The sequence below is a fragment of the Protopterus annectens genome, chromosome 13.part0 (genome assembly GCF_019279795.1).
Source record: "Protopterus annectens isolate FY-2018-M chromosome 13.part0, PAN1.0, whole genome shotgun sequence".
NCBI classification, from domain to species: Eukaryota; Metazoa; Chordata; order Ceratodontiformes; family Protopteridae; genus Protopterus; species Protopterus annectens.
In genome coordinates this window covers 321,648,401-321,665,649 of record NC_056747.1, presented here as the reverse complement: position 1 = coordinate 321,665,649, position 17,249 = coordinate 321,648,401, and the positions used below count along the sequence as shown (strand labels likewise).

General features: G+C 45.5%; 1 protein-coding gene across 4 annotated transcripts in view; it reads right to left on the bottom strand.

Moving 5' to 3' along the window:
* Positions 1–17,249, bottom strand: part of BORCS8 (BLOC-1 related complex subunit 8) — a 1,082,199-nt gene that overhangs the window by 762,437 nt on the left and 302,513 nt on the right. The gene's annotated exons all lie outside the window — the stretch shown is intronic.

The window sequence follows — 17,249 nt, the reverse complement described above, 5'->3', positions numbered from 1 at the left end:
CCGAATGAGAGATTAAGGGAAGCCTGGCTAGGGTAGGAATCGGAGAAACAACGCTGTGAGGTTGAGAGATTGGAGGGAGTGGTGCAGCTGGCCTGACTAGTGGGTCAAAACATCTGGCACTGGGTCCAGATGCCAAGGGTGCTCCAAGAGGTAATGATGGAGGAACGGAAACCATATCTGTCGAGGCCAGTAAGGGGCAATGAGGATCATGGTGACTCTCGAGGCGATAGCTTTCTGAATTAATTGAGAGATCAGTGGAAAGGGGGGGAAAGCGTGCAGAAGTCCCCGGGGCCAATCGTGGACTAGAGCGTCTCTGGTGGGTTGGCCTGGTAAAGGGAAGAGGGTGAAGAAGTCGTGACACTTGCTGTTTTGGGGAGTAGCAAAAAGATCGCAGCAAGGCCGGCCCCATCTTCGAAAGACTTCTTCCAGCACTGATTTTTTTAGAGACCACTCGTGAGGCATGAGAATAGCCCTGCTCAACTTGTCCGCAATCACGTTGGACTTCCCGGGAATGTGTGTTGCTATAAGAAAACGCTGAGAAGAAATCGCCCACTGCCAAAGTCTGAGTGCCTCTCGACATAAGGGGTAGGACTTGGTTCCGCCCTGTTTGTTGACGTACCACACTACGGACATGTTGTCCGTCTGAATTGCAATAGTCCCTGTGGGAAGAGAGTCCCGAAGGGCTTGCAACGCTAAAAGCACTGCTCTCATCTCCAAGACATTTATGTGCAAGTGGCACTCGAAAGATTGCCACGTGCCCTGGACTGTCCTGCCCTGATAATGCCCCCCCCACCCGATCAGGGAGGTGTCCGTTGTCACCGTGGCGATTGGGGGGGGGGGATGAAGGGTCTGCCCTGGAGAACTTGAGGTGATGTGATCCACCAAGACAGGTGATTTTTGCATGATTGGGTTAGTAGGATGATGTGAGACATCGGGAGCTGTTGGAAGGACCATTGAGTAAACAGCATCCACTGGAGGATCCGCATGTGAAAACGAGCTAAGCGGAGAAGTGTAATAGTAGCTGCCATGAGTCCTAATACCTTCAAGACTACCCTGGCTTTGATCTTGTTGCATTGAAGTAGAAGGTAAACTTGTTTGCGGATATCTGATACTCTTTGCTCTGTTAGTCTGGCGGAAAGATGAACTGTGTCTAAGGTGGCGCCTATAAAGGTAATAGATTGATAAGGCGACAAGGCAGATTTTTCGAAATTTACTGAAATGCCTAGAGCTTGGCAAGTTTGGATGGTGAAGTCTCTGGATAGAAGAAGTTGATGCCTGGTGGTGGCGGTAAGGAGCCAGTTGTCCAAATATGGAAACACCTGGAATCCTTGACGTCTCAAGTGAGCCGCGACCACTGCCATACATTTGGTAAACACTCGGGGGGCTGTAGTGAGACCAAAGGGCAGGGCTCTGAACTGGTAGTGACTGGCTCCCAGCCTGAAGCGGAGAAACCTCCTGGAGCGTCTGTGCATTTTGATATGGTAGTACGTATCCTGGAGGTCTATCGAGCACATCCAATTGTCCTGACCCAAGAAGGGTAGAATCGACTGTAGCTTGACCATCCGGAATTTTGTTTTCTTCACATACTTGTTTAGCTTGCTGAGATCCAGTATTGGTCTCCAGTCCCCTGTTTTTTTTGGTACCAAAAAGAATATGGAGTAGATTCCGGATCCTTGCTGGTCTGCTGGGACTGGTTGGATAGCTCTTTTTGACAGCAGCTTTGATATTTCTAACGCTGCTTGTTCCCTTAGACTGGGTGGAACGTCTGGAAGGGATCCTTTGGGTTGGGATGGGATGTGAATAAAGGGGATTTTGTAACCCTTGGATATGATCGACTGTACCCATTTGTCTTGAGTGAGGGAAAGCCAGGCTTTTGGGTACAGTGATAATCTTCCCCCGACTGCCTCCGAAGGTGGACAGTCGGGCAGCTCCTCAGGGATGCTGAAAGGGTTTATCAGAGAAAATTTCTCTGCTACCCTGGTTTTGCGGACCACCTCTGCCCCTAGGGCGGCGTCTATTGTTCTCCCCTCTGCCTCTAGAGGGGAATTGACTTTGTGCGTCAGATGAGACTCCTTGTGGTTTGCGGAACCACACCCCCCCCCTGACCTTTGGGATAAGGTCTGGAAGGGGTAGAAAAATGGACTCCCACGGCAGAGAGTGTCTTACCTTCCTGCTCGCACCTAGTCAATGTATCCTTCACCTGAGGTCCAAACAATGTTGAGCCATCAAAGGGGGAATTGGTGAAGGACGCCTTGAAAGGGTCCGCAAAATTGCAAAGCCGCATCCAGGCATGGCGTCGTAAAGCTACACCTGTGCCTGCGGCCCTACTCGCTCCATCAGCCCCATATGAGATAAGCCGCATGGAGGAGTTGACAATCGAATTCAGGGTTGCCAACTGGGAGTTCATTCTGTCTTGGAACCCCTCAGCTGTTTGATCCTGCATGGCCTCACCCATATCCTTGAGTAAATATCTCTGGAGACGGGTGAAGTGACACAAGTAGTTCAGCGACCGCATGGCAAAGGTTGCTGAGGAAAACATCCACTTACCGTACCTGTCCATGGTCCTAGACTCCTTATTAGGAGGATGGACAGGTACCGAAGGATCGGCTAATTCCTTCTTAGTGGCTGCGGCCACCACCATGGCATCAACAGAGACACCTTTGGATAAGAACTGTTTCTCTTTTGGGGCGGTAATAAATTTTGACGGCCTCCTTGGGGTAGGTTCCACCGAATCAGGGGCCGTCCAAGCCTTCCTTGCCACCATCTCCATGAGGGGGTCAAAGGGAGGAGACACCCAGGAGGTGGAAGGGCGAGAGCCAAACGCCTCAAGGTAGACCGACTCGTCCTCTGAAGGGTTAAGGGTGGGCCAGTTCTCCCTCTGTTTAAGGATTTCAGGGATGCCAGCAAAAGAGACATCCTCAGAGGGGGACCGAGGGGAACCTTCAGATTCCTCCAAGTCGGTGTCTGAGGTGATAGACTCAGGGGAGTCAATGTGCTTCCTCTTGCACTGTCTCTTCCGAGGGGGTTCTCCTACCGGATCAGGAGAAGCCTCGGAAGAAGAGGATATTCCCAATGGGGAAACCTGAGGAGCTGGCTCTCTACGGTCTGTTACGAGGGGGTGGGTAGAAACCACCGCAGGCACTGAAGAGGGAGGAGTTGACGGAGCCGACTGTGGGGTAGACACGGGGACTAGCACACTACGCATGACCTCGAAGGCGCCCCGATCAGCCAAGGCCGAAGGTCCTCGCTCCGAGGAGACAAGGACCCCCCCCGGCACCGACAGGGACGGCTCCGAGGCCGATGTCAGAGCCGAACTCACCAGCGCAGACGCTCCGAGAGGGAGAACGGGGTCGAACAAGGGTCCGATGCCACTCGGCCCCTCGGAGCAGACGAGGGAAGCTTGGCGTCGAGATCCCTCCAAGGGGGAAATCGGAGCAGACGATGGAGCCGAAAGGGAAGGTATCGGCTCCGACTCACCGACAGCCACGGCTCCGACAAGCCCCGGCTCCGAACTCAAAGGAGTCGGAGGAGGAATAGAGGCAGGAATGGGAATAGCCGCTGACTGTTGAGTAGGGCTATGCAGCATTTGGGCCAGTGCCTCGGACTTGAGAAGTCTACTCACCACCCTTTGTAAGTCATGGTCGGGCAGCCTGGAGGACCGAGAGGAATGGGACCTATGGCTCTGCTCCGACAGAAGAGGGGATCCCGGAGCCGATGGAAGGGGACCTCGACCTCTTCTTTGAAGGTGGCTCCGATAAGACTATCGGAGCCGACTGAGTCTTAGCAACCTTGGCTCCGGCCGGAGCCGAGGTAACGGTTAGAGACTTCGAAGCATCGACTCCAGCTGGAACTGATGTCGAAGCAGCCTTAATGCTCCCAGCCGATGGCTCTGAAGCTGGAGCAGATGGCCTGGAAGTCTTTGAAGGCTTCCCTGACGCAGACTGGGTCATGGGGCCTTCAGGCTTTAACAAGCCTCGAAGAATAAGTTTATTTTTGCATTCCTGCAGGACTCTAGGGCTGAATGCATGGCAAACAGCACAGGAGTCCTGCAGGTGCAAAGGTCCCAGGCAGTAGACACAAGAAGTGTGACCATCTGTCAGAGACATTTTCTGACCGCATGAATCACACTTCTTGAAGCCTGAGACCTTGGAGTCTTTAGACATCCTAAAAGAGACTGTATATAACAGAGAACAGAGACACAACACACAGACACACCCTTTAACCAAAGGAAAAAATCCAGTCACACTAAAAAGACAGGGGAAAAAGGGGAGTGGGCCAAAGGCCTAGAAGTTAAAAGGGAATAAAAAGGGGATAAAAAAAATAACAAGGGAGACCCAATTAAACTAAAGGGATACTCTATATTAAAAACTAAACTAAATAGAAAAGATAGGGTAGAAAATTAAATTTTTTTTTACTAGAAAAACTCACTAACCTGCCAGAGCCGGTAGAAGAAAGCACCTTGTCAGCTAAGCGGCAAACGAGATCTGAGTAGTTACCGCCTAGCATTGTGAGATATAGGGAAGCCTCGAGCCAGTGGAATAAGCTCTCGAGCTTTAGTACTGGCCGAGTCGGAGCCGAGGATTGGCTCCGAACCCATCCAGCAAGAATGAAGGCGAGATTGACAACTTAACATTGAGCCTTAACAATACCAGGAGAAGATAAACCTTTTGCTTTGTAGGCATGTAAAATACAAAGAGTGATCCATCTGGCCAAAGAAACTTTAGAAATGGCTTTTCCCATAAATGCTTTGGAAAAGGAAACAAACAATTGGTCAGTCTTGCGGAAAGACTTCGTTCTATGCAGACAAAAAAACAAAGCCGTCTATGAACATCTAACAAATCGAGTTTGTATTCACCTTTATTTGGGAAGTTAGGAAAGAAAACGGGCAGATTAATGGACTGGTTTATGTTTGCTTCAGATGCCACTTTAGGTAAGAAGGAAGGGTTAAGTACGGAGGGAGATCCTATCCTTATAGAAGACCAAATACGGAGGCACGGCAGACAGTGCCTGAAGCTCAGAAACCCTCCTAGCAGATGTAATGGCGACTAGGAAAGTGGTCTTCCAGGTCAAAAATTTTCAAGTCCACCGAAGCTGCAGGTTCGAAAGGAGGAGCCACCAATGCATGTAAAACAAAAGTAAGGTCCCAAGGAGGCATTGAATCCTTGACAGGTAGACGTAACAGAAAAGTACCTTTAAGAAAAGCCTTACACAGCCTAGAGGAGGCTAAGGCCATGTTGTCTTCACCAACGTTAAAACTGGAAATGGCTGCCAATTGTACTTTCACTGTGGAGGAACTAGCTCCTTGCTGAAAGATACCAGACAGGAAATCCAACACCGCTGAACAGGGGCTGTAAAGGGATCTGTTTTTCTCTGTGAGGCCCAAATGGAAAAGCACTTCCATTTACTGCAATAAAGTTTCCTAGTGGAGTGTTTAAGAGAAGGGAGTCCTGGCAATTAACGGAACTGGAGCAACCAGGCTGGCAGCTTGAGGCTGCCTAGATGGGGCGGACGTGCCCCCGACGGATGGGAGATTAGATCCGGGCAGGGATCCAGAACCCACGGGGAAGCTAAGAGATGAGACCAAAGGAATGGGAACCAAACCTGACGAAGCCAGAATGGGACAATGAGGATCACTTTACACAGTAGTCGGCAAGCTATCTGAAGAAACTTTGGAATGAGTGGCATGGTGGATAAGCATACAGAAGCCCGGGGGGCCAAGCATGGACTAGAACGTCTCTGGGGGCTTCCCCTGGTGAGGGAATCAGAGCGCAGAACTTGCTGCACTTCACGTTGGAAGGAAATGCGAAGAGATCGCAGCAAGGGTGACCCCATGCAAGGAAGATCTCCTCCGCTACTGACTGTTTCAGAGACCACTTGTATGGCATCAGAATGGCCCGACTCAATCTGTCCGCTAAAATGTTCGAGCACACCGGGATGTGCGTTGCTATCAGAAACCGACCGGTGGAAATCGCCCATTCCCACATTCTCATGGCCTTGTGACATAGGGGGGTAGGATATGGTTCCCCCCTGCTTGTTGATATACCAGAAAACAGACATGTTGTCTGAATTGCAATCAATCCGAGAGGAAGGACAGTGTGAAAGGCTTCCAATGCTAAAAGCACTGCCCTCATCTCTAGAACATTTATGTGCAACTTGGTCTCTGACTGTGGCCATGTGCCTTGGACTGTCCTTCCCAAACAGTGTCCCCCCCACCGAGTTGGGAGGCGTCCGTGCTCACTGTGGCTTGGACTGGAGATGATGTGAAGGGGCGTCCTTTTGATATCTCCGGTGAACTTAACCACCAAAGAAGAGACGTCCTGCAGACTTGACTGATCTTGATCGGAAATTCCATGGGCAGGTCTAGCCAAGACCATTGAACAGCCAGAGTCCATTGAAGAACCCACATGTGAAGGCGCGCACAAGGGGGAATCGATACGGCAGCATCCATGGAGCCCGGAGAACCTCGCTCGCCTTTGGAGACTTAGAGTTTGCTATCTGAGCTATGTGGCACCTGAGGTGTAGGATCCTGTCTGGAGTTAAGAATACCTTCATCTGCAAAGTGTCTAGCTGTGCCCCAATGAAGTCTAGAACTTGTACTGGTTGCAACTGGGATTTGTGAACACTGACTGTAATTCCCAGTAGATCTGCCAACCGAATGAAATAATCTCGGGCCAGATACAAGTGATGCTTGTTGGGCGCAGTGAAGAGCCAGTCGTCCAAGTATGGAAACACCTGAATACCCTGAAGCCTCAGGAGAGCCGCTACAACTGCCATTACCCTTGGTGAACACCCTGGGGGCTGTGGTGAGACCAAAGGGTAGGGCTCTGAACTGAAAACGACCGTCTCCCAGCCAGAAGCGCAGAAACCTCCTGGAGCTTCTGTGTACTTTGATGTGGTAGTAAGCATCCTGGAGGTCTAAGGAGCACATCCAGTCGCACTCTCGGAGATAAGGTAGAATGGACTGTAGGGTGGGTGACCCATCCGGAATTTCTGTTTGGCTACCGACAGGTTTAATGTTGACAGGTCTAGAATGGGCCTGAGGTCCTGTCTTTTTTGGCACCAAAAAGAACCTTGAGTAGATGCCTGATCTGGACTGATCGGTGGGGACCTGTTCGATGGCCCATTTGAGAAGCAGCTTTGAAACATCTAGAGCTGCAGCCTCCCTGTGAGCAGGTGGAACATCCAGGAGGTGTTTCGTAATATTTGGAGGGGCAACAAATGGGATAGAGTAACCTCTGGATATTGTGTAAAACCCAGCGATCTGTCGTAATGGACTCCCATGCCACTGGGTGTAAGGACAATCGTCCCCCGACTGCCTCCAGAGTAGGACAGTTGGGCAACCCTCAGGGCTGCTGACCGGGTCTATCAGAAAAAGGTTCCCTACACCCGAAATTCCTGGGACCCCCTCTACCTCTGGGTCGACATCGATCCTGTCCCCTCTGCCTCTGGGGGAATAATTGTCCTGAGAATCCCGGGAAAACTGAGATTTTCGGAACCACATCTTCTTCTGCCCTCTTTGATTCCTAGAGAAGGACCGCTGAGGGTTAGAGAAGTGGACTCCGATGGCAGACAAAGTCTTCCCGTCCTTTTTGCTCTGGACAAGTGTGTCACGTACTGTCTTCCCAAAAAGGGAAGAACCGTCATAGGGAGCGTTAATAAACAATGCCTTGAAAGGGTCCACGAACTGACACAACCTGAGCCAGGCATGAAGCCTCATGGCTATGCCTGTCCCAGCCACCCTAGCTGCTCCTTCCGTGGCATAGGAAAGGAGTCACATCGACGTGTTTGAGACTAACTTCAGAGTAGACATTTTCGCCAAGAACTGTCTGCTTCGGCGATAAAGACTCTGGGGGCGACTCAGCAAATTCCAAAGCAAGGTCTCGCTGAAGCCGAATCACATGTGCCAAATAATTCAGTGCATGGATAGAAAAGGTCACTGAGGAATAGATGCGCTTCCCAAACCTATCCACCGACCTGGACTCCTTGTCTGGAGGGTGGACTGAGGAACTCTCCTGTGCTAGTTCCTTTTTTGTGGCCACTGCAACCAACATAGCATCAACTGGGGCTCCTTTCGACCAAGGCTGTCTGTCGGAAGGGGAAGATAAAACCTTGTCAGGGCTTTGGGGATGGGCTCTATGGTGTCAGGCTCCTTCCATGTCCTCGTGGTGATGAGGTCCACCAAGGTGTCTGCCGGTGGGGACACCCAGGAAGTACATGGGCCCATGCCAAAGGCCTCCAGAAACACTGACTCATCCCCAGGAGGTTTTGGGGCTGACCAACCTCCCCTCTGTCAGAAGATCTTCATAATTTCTCCGAAGGAGACGTCTTCGGGAGGTGACCTGGGGGAACCTTCTCCTTCATCTAAGTTAGTGTCCATAGTGAGGGACTCGGGGGAGTCCAAGTGCCTCCTTTTGCACTTGTGCTTACGGTGACTTTCTTCAGTGGGACTTTCAGAAGGGAAGTCGTGAGCCGCAGGGGTTTCCTCAGGGAAATTAACCTGGGGATCCTCTGGCACGGGCTGTCCCTGAGACAGGATGAAGGGAGTTGTCGCCAAATCCAGGGGGCCTGGGTGGTATCCGAGGTGATGGGCTGGGGTCTCAATCTCTGGGAGAACCCTCTCCACCACTTTGAAGGCAGAGGGAGAAGCCCTCCCCGGATCTGAAGAGGGGACCGGAGCTGAAGCCAGGGTAGCCTGAGGTCCGAGGGAACTGATCGGATCTGAAAAGGTTGGAGCCGAAGAATCCATCCCCCTGTGTCCGACTTCCTGTCCGCGGTTCCGAGAGTCACTAGGATCCGAGGAACCATCAGCCGGGGAGAGCTTATGGCCACACACTGTACATTTTTTGAAAACAGGCTTCGGCTGATCAGCCATAGTCCTGCACCCAAAAGTACAAACACTACCTACCAGAAAAACCACACCCAAACATAGGTAGGGGAAGGGCAGGCCTAACTACTACTCGCTACAAAACTTTTTTTTTTTTTTTTTTTTTTTTTTTTTTTTAACACCGACGAACAAGCGAGACACTAAACAAGGGGAGGAAGGGAAAAAATTCACTCAAACATACACTAGATACCAGAAAAAATACCACTTACTATCCCTGAGCTCAGAGCAAAGGAGACCATGATGCACACTACTGGTGCGGCAAACGAGATCTGGAGACAGGAGATGGTAGGGCATTATGGGTACGGGGAGGAGCTTGGAGCCGATGCTAGAAAATAAGTTGCCGTCTCGGATCCGATACAGATCCGTATACCAACAGGTTGAAGATAAAATTAAGTTAACTACTTCAGATTCGGTAGATATAGGTTTAAGAGAAAAGGGTTTGGATGGGTTAGAACCAGAAGGTAGGGCAGAGTGGTTTGGATCATTAGCAGGAGGGGAAAATGCATTAATCATCTTTGTTACAGTGTCAATAAAGAAGGTGTTAAAGATAGTGGCAGTGTCTTTGGGTGTATTATTTGGGTAGAGATTGGGAGTAGAAGGGTTTCCAGGTTGCAATATTTGGTTGATTGAATTCCAGAATTTTTTAGGATTAGATTTACTGTTGTAGGTGGGATGAAGTAGAATTGTTTTTTATCTTTAGCAAAGTGTTTTTTGTCAAGTTTCTAAGTTCTCTATAGTTTTGCCAGTCAGTGGAAAGTTTTGATCTCTTCCAAATTTTCCACAGCCTGTCCCTATTTCTCCTAAGGGTACAGGTTGCTTTAGAGAGCCATGGGGATACCTTAGATTTTACTCTAACAATGCAAAAGGGGTTCTAGAGAGTTTAAGAAAGGTAGAGTTAATTGATTGGACTGTTTCATCCAGAGACAGCCGATTTAGGTGACTCCTGTTAATTCTCAAAAGAAGAGAGTTAAAGGTATCAGGAGAGAAGGTGGACAGTGTTTGACAAGTTATGTATCTGTGAGGTCTGGTAAAGTTAGGGGTGACTCTAGTAACTGTTATTGGAGTGATCACTGAGAGAATTTGGTAGGGTTTTAGGATTATGATCTATAGAAGGGACAGACACTAGTATCCAGTCTAGTAAAGTATTAGGGATATGTGAGTTACTGTAGTGAGTAGGTTCAGATATTAGTTGTGTAAAGCCATACAGGTTAATAGTTATGGTCACTTAAAGCTAGCCAATTAGGAGAATTGTTTTGTTAGAATAGTGTTCAGTGAGATAGGACAGAGTTTTTAAAAAGGGGAATATCATCTGGGGGAAGATAAATGGTTACTATAGTGATGACAGAGAAGTTAAGTTTAAAGTTGGCTGCCAGGATTTTTGCAGGAGGAAAAGGTGGGATTGGTTCGTTAAGACAAGTGAGAGTTAGATGGTTAGAGTAAATAATAGCTACTCTACCCACTTTCTTTTTTTGGTGATCTATGAGAAGTATATTGTAGCCAAGAGGAACAAGTAGTACTGTGAAAAAGTGTACATATCTTCAGCAACTTGAAAATTGGTGGTTCTCAGTCTTCCTTCCTGAAACCATCTCTAGTTTATTTTTCAATTGCAGCTCTGCAAATTCTTCCATAGCAGGCTCTTTGCAACCTGCTCAGGCTTTTACTGTGGAAATTTGGGATTCTAAGTGCAGTGGGTATTCAAATGAGGGCTCGGTTTGTGAATGTTTTTGAATCAATCTGCACATCATGCCAGTTAGCAGACCCTTGCAGAAAATTTCAACATAGGTTCAATAGGTGTATATCACGCAACCACTGAAGGCCTTTATAATCCTTGCCAGGCATCCCAAATGTTCCTACTACTTTATGTGCTGGTCTTTATAAGTCTAGCCAAGTTTCCCAAATGTATATGGCAAGTTTATATACCTTAGAGGTAAACTAAGTTGTGCATTGTAAGCTAGGGCAAGACTTACAGAGACATAGGTGCTAGACTTGGGACGCATTTCCGATTTCCTAATCCATTTTCGGGGTTACAGCCTGTGGTGTAGATCTACAGATATGTATGGAGGATATGGACAATTCCCACCATCATGTCTTGGGTAATGATACATCAGTAACAAGTGCAGTGGATGAAAGACCGGATACGGACAGTTATAAAAGCAGTTTTATCACCACTTTCTTTCAGAATGGCTTTCAAATGGGTTGGATATTAAAGAAGAACTGGGAGATTTTTAGTGACAATCCTTTTCTTAGAGCTAGGCTTGGACCTTGTCTCAAACTGGTCTTCCATAAAGAGAAGAATTTAAAGAACATCCTGGAGACTAGTGGTAGTAATAGGGACAATACCCAACGTGCACACAAGGGTATGAGAAAATGTGAGGGATGCCCCCAATGTAAAGTTATTGATGAGAGAGTATGTTTTTTACCATTTGAGGAAAGACGTACAAAGTGGCAGGTAACTTTAATTGTGAGTCAAAGAGAGTGATATATCTTGCCCAGTGAGTGGAATGCCTTGCTTTTACATTGGGAAAAGTAATTGTAAGTTCAGGGAGAAGGTGTATGAACATGAACACAGTTTAAGAAATCATACTACGGCTAGTGCTTTGGCCAAATACAATCAGGATAATCCAGGTCACATTTTAAAGTAGATGGTAACTGACCAGGTGAAACCAGACATTAGGGCAGGGTTTAACCCACTTACCCTGGAGAGGAAGGAGACAACCTGGCAGATGGTGCTTGACGCAAACACTTGGCTGGGACTTAATGAGTACATCTCAGTTATTTGCATACTTAAGTTGAAATCTTTAACAAGATGAAATAGTGGGGGTGAATTAGTAATAACATTATTATTATGTATTTACTATCATATATTTTTTTTTATTACACATGGACAAGTACTTAATTAGGTGTATGTGTATATATATATATATATATATATATATATATATATATATACTGCTTTTTATCAGCTTATGAATTGTGAAGGTAATAAGGATTTTTACATACAAATATTAATATACTATGGTTAATTATTCGCTATGATAGTAGAAATATGAAAAATATGAAAAGGAATATTTGATGGTTGCTTGTTCCAGTTAGTTAAAACTGTGCTTTTTTCGTATTTTATTTGATATGAACAATACATTGTTTTGCTACATAACAGTTGTACAATAGTTATAACTGTTGGTGTTAAGAGGGTAGGTGATGTACAACATTTATTACCTTGTATGTTTTTTTTTAAATGATTAATCTATTGTTTCTATTGTATACAAGAACACTGCTAGTTCTGTGCGAGTGAAATACTCCTGTATTTTTAAAAATGTAAGTGGAATCTGTGTGTGTGTTTGTGGGGGGGGGATTACTTGAATGGTTTAATCCGCAACTATTTAAGTTTGGCTTTGTAGTGTTTTTTTTATTGTGATGAAGTCGTGAATGGATGGCGAAAGCACTTAATGGTGTGTTTTAATATTTAAAATAAACGTGGACTTCTGTTCTGGACAGTCTGTCGCCCTTTATGTTTTTGGACCTTTAGATGGCGTTTGTTTCCTGGCATTTCAGGGTAAAAATAGACCTGAATTTACCAGCCATCAGATTTGCTATATCTTTTGGCTCCGTATAAGGTGGCTTCATTTACAGTCAGTTCTGCACATTGTTGTGTGCTGCCTTTGAGGTATCAACCATTGCAAAAAAAATCCCTGTGGTTGTCCTTTGCCTGGCAGGCTGCATTTACCTCACATTTGGCTTTAATAGACTTAACATGGCCTCTTTGTTGTTTGTTTAGACTGCGGAGGACATTCAGAAGTCAAGCAGCTAAACATTTATGTTCTTAAAGGGTCATTTGCATATATCCCATGGGTCCCCACTATGCACGCACACACACACACACACACACACACACACACACACACACACACACACACACACACACACACACACACACACACACACACACACAAAATGTCTGTAGTTTCTTATGTGTACTCATTGACCAGGATCAATTTGTAGTTGCTTCTCACACACATATTCATGAAGGCATTTCAGTTAGCTTTCACTGTGGTGAATAACATTCCACCTGCCCCTGATTACGTACTAGCTACGAGGAACATGTAAAGTAATGATAGTACATGGCATTAGTACCTGCTTGAATTTCAGTACTGCAGTACTAGCAGAATGGTTGCACTGAGCCACATGCCATGTACCAAATTTTCTCACTGCATACTGCGTTAGTCAAGGTTACATGCTCTCAACACAAGCCCTGCTCTAAAAGTGAATGTGGCATTTAATGAGTTGCTTTTTTCACAGTGCATTTTCCCCACTGTTAATTTCTGGTGTCATCCGCATGCTGGGTAAACAGTGACCACACTGCAACTACAATGTTTCTGAATCCCAGTATGTTTTATTTTGCTGAAACATTATAAATGCTTCTTTAGATCTCAATGCAGTCTCAAATATGAAAACTACTTAAACAAATTGATACATAAATGAAAATAAAACATCGTTTAAAAAAAAAATGACCCAGACAAATTAGAGCCTATAATGTTTGTCTCCATGACCTTCTCACCTTTTGCTTGGGGGGGGGGGGGGGTTACGCAGGGAACGGTTTCTTTAAATTGTTAGCAATCTTTTACAGTGAATAGTCAGGATGTCAAAATCATGTGATCTGGTTTCCTACAGTCTAATGCACTCTAAGAAGTAAATTACATAAACTGGCAGCACATCCTCTTATCTACTTAATAAAAGAACCCACAAGTTAAACAGCTAATACTATTTACAAAGAAGAAGTGCCACACATGCTACGAGTCACAGCTGCACCAGGCAGGCAGAATTTTTTTTTTGCTTCACATTATGTGGAATACTAAACATACTTGTAGAAGTAATGCATTTCCAAGCTATGAATTTCTGTTATTATGAAACATAAGAAATACAACTAGAAAAAATATTACGACTGGAATATGTTTTATTAGAGCATATATTCTTCAAATGTGAATGCTTCCCCTCCCCCCTACATTTATAGAAATGGAAACACATTTTTTTCACTCAACAGGACCCTTGTACATTCATTTAAAACTTCAGGCAGGCAAGTTCAAACAGATGGAAATCCAAGACTCACCTTAAATGTTTCTACATTATATTCTGACTGGGATCAATGATCTGACTGAAAAAAAATGCACTTTTACACAGACCGTAGAATCCCAGTCATCTCACTTCAGTGATGGTATCATCATCATCGGCCTGCAAGGGGGAAATGCTAGCAATTATCAATTGTTTTAAAGTCTGGTGCTGCAAGTTCTTCTCTCCTTTAGTGATGTAAAGTCCATGACCATTCTCTGGTTTGACCAATAAAGCAAATATCAGCACTCCAAACCTCATTTGTGAATTATTTCTAGATGTACAGGATCTGTTTTAACCAAACTGACAGATAATTGCATGATTCACTGGAAGGGGTGCAGCTTCTGGGTGAAACAGATATGGAAACCTTCCTCTTCCCAGTTACTTCTGCAACCGTCAAATTTGTTATTCTTGTCCTTTCTTCCACCGGATTCATGCCAGTTTCCTAAAATTTCTCTCCACGGACATCAAGGTGATATAAAATTATTCTTCCAAAGAAGTCTGCACTGTTCTCAAAGATGATTTTTAATTTATTCACATTTACTGGTTCCTTAAGACAGAATCTGTGCAGAATGGAATTAAGAAAACGTCAAGAATAATGTTAAAGTTGGCAAAGCAATGAACACAACAGCAAGATTCCACACCTTTATCAGGGAAGGAGAGATTAGACAGGGCACCTGAGTAACCTTGACTGGCCAGCATGAGAAATCAATGGCTCACTATTACCTCTTCACTTACGGTGGGATTACACAGGGTCCTAAATAACTCTAACTAGGTAGAATGAGAAACCGATATCCCACTGCTACCGCTGTTTAAATTAGGGTTAGACAGTAATCCTGACTGGCCAGCATGAGAAACCAATGGCCCACCATTACCTTTTTGCTTAAGGTGGGATGAGACAGGGTCCTAAGTAAATTTGATCGGGCAGGATAAGAAACCAATGTCCCACTGCTACCTCTTTATTTAAGGTGGGATTAGGCAGGGCTCCTAAATAACCTTGACTGGTCAGCATGAGAAACTAATGAGCTACCACTACATCTCTATTTAAGGAGGTGCAGCAGTGAATGCTATGAAAAGGCATTTATGTGAGTTTTTTCTTACTTGGTAGAAAATGGGCAGCAGGAACAATAAGGCGATAAGAGCAGTTGGCAAACAGAAAAACTACAGTTATGGCTTGAGTATACTTACCATTACAGTATATCATTGAGAGAAGTTGCCGTAACAATACATTCTAATATTTACTTTATATCCCACCTTATTCACCTTACCTGTGTTTTCTGTGGGCTAACTTTCCAAAAGCAGTAGTCATCACCTTTGCACAGCCACAGACCAAGACAGGCTTCTACTGGTGTGCATGATACCTTCACATTGTCCTCAATTTTATGGTATGTGCATGATTTTGATTCAAATTTTAGCTCTGCCCCTATTAACTCTTCTAAAACTGGTGACTTTTGGAGAAAAGGTGGTAAATTACACTTAATAAATAATGACAATAATTAAAGTGATGGACTTCTTTTATGTCAGAAAATGTATATTTAGACGTTCTCTTATTCTGTCAGTGTCTCAGGCTAATAGTACTGTTGCTTTAAAAGTGGCCCTGATTATTTCTGGATTTGTCCCAGACTCTAAGAGCCATGCTGTACACTGATGTATGTTTGCTTGTGGTTCCATTTTATATCCTCAAAAAAGTGATGGCCATCCGGGTAACTATGTTGGTGGGTCTGTTCCCTTGCCAGCATCCTAGCAGTGAGTATATTAAGGCCTTAGCCCCATACCTCTGACGGTTGATGTGAGGACTTGCATCACCATGGGGTGTCCTATACTCTTCCCTATATGTGTGTATGGTTCCATCCACATGCTAATAAGGGTTATGAACACTGGCCTGGAATCTCCAAGCTCACAATCCAAGTCCTGGCATTTTCAATGCACTGCAAGCCTTCACTTGCATGGCGATACGTTAGCCAACTGAAACCACACTGCTTCCTTCTTCCAGGTTAGGCAGGCCAGTGTTCAGCTGCTCACTACCAGCTATCCCTACCAGACACTGTCAGCACTCGAGACACAACAAGAACCTGGTTGACTTGGGAAATAGTCAGGGATTTCTCGCTATACACCAGACAACTGGATAATTTTATTGATTGATTTATTAATACTTTGGAAATGATTAGACCCACCAGGCACAGCTCATTTTTTCAGAAGGCATCCAAGGTGTTATTCGTACTAACAAGACATAATTTTGACAGGACACTAGGTAAACTCACTTCTGCCTCCTGGAAAGGGTCTGTGAGTATACCGGTGGTGTGCTTAGAAAGAATGAAAGTGCCTGTGTTGAGGAGCTGATGGAAAAAGAAGTTACGTCTTACCATAACGTTACATCTGTGTTGTTGATCTTCGTTCATTCATTACTGATGGGTTATCGGTTCCGTCCTCGGAACCAAGCCGGCCAATATCAAGCTCGCATCAGCCAAAAACTCTCGAGCCAAGGTCCTACCTAGAATGCTCTGCTCCCTGTTACCTCAAATCGAGTTTGCAAGTTGAGAGATAAAAGTAGAGGCCAACTCTGGTCATAGCAGACCTACAATAAAGGAATACATGAGATCAACCAGGAACCTCCGGAAGGGGGACGGAGGGTGGGAAGTAATGAATGAACGAAGATCAACAACACAGATGGAACGTTATGGTAAGACATAACTTCTTTATCTGATTTTGTTAATCTTCGTTCATTCCTTACTGATGGGACAGAGTCCCCAGCTACCTGTATCCCTGGGTGGCCTTCATGGAAGGATATTCCTGAGCACCATGGAGCCAAACAAAGCTCTACCTCTGGAGGCCAAGTCCAGTTTGTAATGAATAACAAAGGTATGAGGTTTGGCCCAAGTTGCAGCAAAGGAAATATCATTGACAGAAGCCTTAGCATGAAAAGCTGCTGAAGTTGCCATAGAGCTTGTAGAATGAGCTTTCACTCTATGAGGCAAGGTGATATTGTTTTTGTTGTAGATAAAGGTAATACAATTTCTCAACCATAAAGCCAATGTAACTTTTGATACAGGATGACCTCGTTTAGGTCCAGAAAAAGCCAAAAACAGTTGGTCTGACTTATGGGTAGATTTTGTTCTGTCCAGATAAAATCATATTTGCCTATGAACATCCAAGAGAACATCCAAGGAGTGCAGCCAATACTCTCCCTTGTTAGAATGGTTAGGAAAGAACACTGGAAGGTCAATAGATTGATTGACAGACCGCTCTGACACCACTTTTGGTA